General features: G+C 37.4%; 1 protein-coding gene across 6 annotated transcripts in view; it reads left to right on the forward strand.

Moving 5' to 3' along the window:
* The window catches only part of chd9 (chromodomain helicase DNA binding protein 9), a 62,214-nt gene that overhangs the window by 15,317 nt on the left and 41,688 nt on the right, over positions 1 to 5,209 (forward strand). Inside the window, exon 1 of one of the 6 annotated variants that reach the window (XM_025055724.1) lies at positions 81 to 273. The exons of 4 other annotated variants lie outside the window; for them this stretch is intronic. The gene's annotated coding sequence lies outside the window, so the exon portion shown is untranslated. Of the gene's footprint in view, positions 1 to 80; positions 274 to 5,209 lie in introns of those variants that run through there. One more of the 6 variants, XM_025055725.1, reaches the window with a different exon arrangement.

A 5,209-nucleotide genomic window follows, 5' to 3' on the forward strand; every position in this document is an offset into this window, starting at 1 on the left:
CCTTCTGCTCATTCTGTCCACTGCTCATTGCAATACCATTCAGCCTCATCAGACTGTCTTCATTGGAGACCTGCCAGATAATGTGTGGGCGGGAATAACAAAGGGTCAGGGTTAAACAGGAAGTCAGGCGATCCTCACTGTGGGCTGAAGGGGAGGGCTCAGTGGAAGAGGACTTGGGGGAGGTCCTGTGAGAGTAGAAGGAGGAGGGAGTTGTACTTGGGTTGACTCTGTCAGAAGCATGTGGGAACATTGCCAGCCCAAACTACACAGTAGGTCTGCATTTAAATTATGTTCTTTTATTTGGCGTTTCCCCCCCCTATTCTTCTCTCTTCTTGCTTGAATGACTTTGAATATTTTTCATGTGTTGGTGAGAGATTGAACCGTGGTCAAACTTTGATGATCTTTTGGTGTACGTGTTTGTGCTGGGAATGTGAAGCTTTTTTGTTTGAACGACAGACAGCCTCCTTGAACTTGTGCTGACCTTTGACTTGGGGCAAAAGGAAGTTGAAGAGTCAGACAAACACAGCGTCTGTGGGCATGCAGAGACAAAGGCTTGAGGATCCAACTTTAATTTGTTAATTAGATTCTTCATTAGGAGAAAAGCGTGGAAAAAAGTTTGAAATTGAAACTAGGCAGTGACCTTATTGTCCTTGTGTTTGAAAGCAACACACTGGTGGTTTGCCTGTGGTTTGAGCCTGAGACTTCCTGAGTGGAACATCAAATAAAGTTTAAAGAAATGTTGCTAAATAAAGGATAGTTTAAAATAGCTGTGAGCCTGTCTCTGTTGATGTTGATAAATGGTCGAGTGTTCCACTGATGACTTTGACGAAACTAACGCTGCTCACACAGTTTGGGCCACAGACGCTGGCTGTCTGGTTACTGATTGTATGTGTAGTAAACAGGTTTGTGTCTTTAGGAAGTAAGTAGCTAGTTGCTATGGACTCCAGTATTGTAAGACAATACCTAGTTTATCGAGTGTCACAGGAGTAGCATCTAAGTTTTTTTTTGACAGTAAAGCCAATTCTTTTATTTATAATCTTTAAGCAGAAAGAGAAGAAAAATATTTGGTGTTAATTTAGTCAATCAGAGCTTCACACCTGTTAAACCACTCCTAAAACTGACATACTGGTCTTCACATGAAATAAAATAAAACCTTTTGTTTTTACAGCTAAAACATTTTACACACATCAGCCTTGTCTTATCATTAAGGTAGCAGTCAGAACTTAAGGCTAATAATAAAATGATGACATCAGTGAGGGAATCAGGCACCTCCCACACTGACGTCTGTCGTGAAATTCTGTAACGTCTAAGAATTATCGTCAATTAAGAAATGCAGGGTGGGTAAAATTTCAAACCAAAAAAGAAATTACAAAAATGAAATATTTCCTCAGATTGGGAGGATGCATTTAACTTTGTGATATTTGTCCGTTCCAGATGACGTTTTCTGTGCTTCTACTTTGCTGCTCACATTGGCCACTAGCCCATATTAAAACACTGCGTAAATGATGTATCAGCGGTGTGACATTCACAAGTCGTTGCAAACCAAATTCAGTCTTTAGCAGAAAGAAACCTTGATCTCAACTTATTCGGGGTCAAAATAAGACACCTGTATTTTTAAAAGGTATTCATTTTGTACAATTACACCTGTAAGTTTGATACGTTTTGCATAAAAGATATTGCTTTCTCTCTGTGTCTCTTTATCCTTTACCCATCTTTCTACTTTGCATCCTCAGAGGCCTCCCTTCAGCGTTACTCTATATCTGACCGGCTTTTACAGCTATCTTTGACTCAGAGGACATTATGCTGTTACTTGGAACAACCACTGTTAATATAGAATTTCAGGAAAATATTTTTAAAGTTTTGTTGGTCACACATAGATAAATGTAGTTAAATGTGTCGTGCTTTAACAAAGCATGGATTTTAAAATTAATTTTAAACACATTTATTATATAGAATGTTTAGGAACCTTGCACTCTAGAGAATGTACAGAAGCATATTTATTATTTCCCAGAAGCAAAAATGGTAAGCTGTTTGAGCAGATATCTATTGAGGTATCAAAGCCAGTTATTTGCAAACTTTTAGTTTGGATTCTCAATTTTAATGTGTAAATCTGATTGGATGGAAAAGTAGACCTTAAAAAATAAAACAGTGATAGAACATTTAATAAAAAAAATCACATTAAAACTTTTACTATAAAACCCAGTGACATAAAAATAAAAGATAATTAAAACGGTGTACAAAGAGAATAATAACTATAAACAAAGGGACAGTTTGCAGGTGGATATAACTGAAGTTGGCTTGGTTGGAAAGGTATTCCCAGAGCTAAGAAGACAAGTAGTCAAATGGCCCCACAGGGTAAAGAGAGGATCTGAGAGAACAAGAAGGGCAGTGTTAACCAGGTTACATAAATTAGGAGGAGCCTGGTGAGGGATGGTATCAACTGTATATAATTACATTTTTAATTAAGTTGTGTCTATTGCACCTGGTTTTTTATACAACTAAATAGTCTTCAGTTATAGTTGTATTTTCTACTGTAAAAGGGTAAAAGTCAATGTTAGTGGAGACTCACCTTGTATTTGTTTGATGAACACCCAGTTAAGGAGAGCAAACTATGCCAGGTAGTCATTTTGTGTACACACCACTGCTTCTCAGGTGTGAAGAACAAGTAGTCATCAGCTGTGAAACCTGCTGAGTGGCGTGTTGGCTTTATGAACCACTATGTATTAGCTGTCTGTACACTGTTCGTGTTGCTTTAACATTCTTCCACTCTCCTGTCACTTAAGTTTAAAACTGTCATTGTTCTGTACATACTACACAAATGGCACCTCACGAAAGGGTGATGGCACTGTTTTACTCAGCACATGGAACTCCTGCTCTCTTAGTCACCCCCTAGTGGTCGTTTTCACCCAAGACAGGTCATGAGCAGGACCAATCTAACATGTTTTTGATGCAGCACTTCATCTAAATCTGTCTACTCTTGTTATTTTATTTGCAGTAAAAAATTCAATAGAGATGCACAATGTGGAACTGAACTGAACTGAAGATTTGTTGGTAATTTGTGGCTGCCTGTTTATTTTTAAATCTGTTTCATTACATTATTTAAATAAATGAAATACAAGGAAACATCAAGAAGCTTTAGCTAACATCACAATCAAGTTGTCAGTTAACATCTGAGGGCATTATTTTTTTTTCGTTACATGGGGTAACAAAACAACATGGCTAAATTGTTGCTAACAGCGTCCTGATGTTACAATTGTGTGTATTTGTGTGTGTAATTATTTGTAATGTATTTAGTCTAGTGGATGGTAGATGTGGCTGTTAGTCCCTAAATATTTTCAAGTTAAGAAAGCTAACTATGGTAATAGAATTATATAATTAAATATAAAATAATAATAATAATAAAATGAAATATCTTCTAGTGTGTTAAATATGTTTGGTGACATTCAAAGATGGGAACTCGCCAACCTTTCTGCTGTGAAGGGAACCATTCTAAGCAAACCTGCTGTTTCATTACATAGAGCTGTGTTTGATGAGTTGAAGGAGCACCACAGTGTATCAACCTCCTTTCATTCATCAGGACTGATGCTGCTTTACTGTGGTTGCACTGTAAGTTACCTGTAGGCTCCAAACCATAAACCCAATTGCTGGCTAATTCTTAAATTTTATGCCAGAGAGTTGTACATTAATGATACATTTTGCTTTTATATATATAGTATTTGCAGTGATTATAAAGACTCCAATGCTGTTTTTTTTCTTAGTGATATTCATAGTTAATTCCAAATATGGAATTAAGGTTTTGCTTTTTGACAAAACAAATAGTTTACATCTGTTAAAATGTATTTGATTTCCAGCAACACAATTAATTGACTCTATGCTGTTCTTTTACTTCTTTATTATATTTACTTTACTTTCTCATACAATCACAATACAACAGGTAATGTGTAAATTGCAGAAAAAAACTACACTTAATATACAAAGTGCAAAGCTGAACTTACCCAGCTAATACCCAGATTTCTGCTTCTTCTCTTTTGGGTTTCACTGCAGTCTTAGCATTTGTTTAGTTGCATCAAGAGGTTCTACTTTCTACATGTTGTTACTACCCACCATACAAACCACTGGCAAACCAAAGGCAAAAAAAAAAGAAAAGTACAATTGTAGAGTAGCAAAATTGTTATTTTTGTTTTATTTTTATCCAATATATATATACACCACATTTTATACATTTTACTGATATATTAAACTACTAATACTGTCTGTTGTGTGAAATGCTGCTTGACTATATGGGCTTCATCTGGTAAAACAGCAGTGGGTGTGAGCCATCTTGTCATTTTCACTCAGTGCATTTGGAGCTCCCAGCTCTCATTTCCCTAATGATGAGTTAGTAGAGACTCTCACGGTGGTACAGGCAAGAAATGAGAGCAGTGGCACACTAATACTGGCTCTTTGATGAGGAAGTAATGGAGTGTTCACAGACAGACACCTGTGCCTCTGTAGACAGCCTTCCTCTTTACACACACACACACGCACACACACATTTTCCTCTTCCTTTCACCATTTTTGCTGCTACTCCCCTCCCCTTCCTTTATACCCTTCCCTCCTCTTCCTCTCTCCTCCCTCATCTGTCCTTAACGGAAGCCACTCCCCCCATGGAGGGCTGTTCAGCCTGTTTGCATATTAACCGTATCGTTGCCGGGGAGCTGTGTCTTCACTCCACGTGACTGGTGAAGCAATTGTGCAGGCTGTTGTTCTCTATTTGTTTTTTGTTTTTTTGTCACTAACAGCTGTGAACACAAAGTATATTCAGTGATTCTCAATAGTTTTCCTTTATTTTTCTCAATCATGTCCCCTTCATAGTTCACTATTGAGTTTTCCTTTGACTTAGTTTCTTTAGGAAGTGGTCGTATTCAGAATGTAGAGATGTGTTAAATTCTTCCGTTAAAAAGATCTCAGACCCCTATGTGTGCGTGTGTACTTTTTATTCACATCCATTGCACTTTGGTGTGAATGCATTTGTGAAATTTACTCAGTTTGCTTTACACTGGCTGGCACTATCTGAGTGGATTTGTTTAGCATTTAGAGGATACTGTTGCTCAGTTCCCAGTAAGAACAGGGTCCAAACTCCAAGGTTTGTCATGGCAGGTGGGTTAACACCTGCTGCTGCACAATTTTATACATACATGGCAGCAATTTATTTTTATTTTTTTCTGAA

The sequence above is a fragment of the Cynoglossus semilaevis genome, chromosome 5 (genome assembly GCF_000523025.1).
Source record: "Cynoglossus semilaevis isolate Cse_v1.0 chromosome 5, Cse_v1.0, whole genome shotgun sequence".
Classification (NCBI taxonomy): domain Eukaryota; kingdom Metazoa; phylum Chordata; class Actinopteri; order Pleuronectiformes; family Cynoglossidae; genus Cynoglossus; species Cynoglossus semilaevis.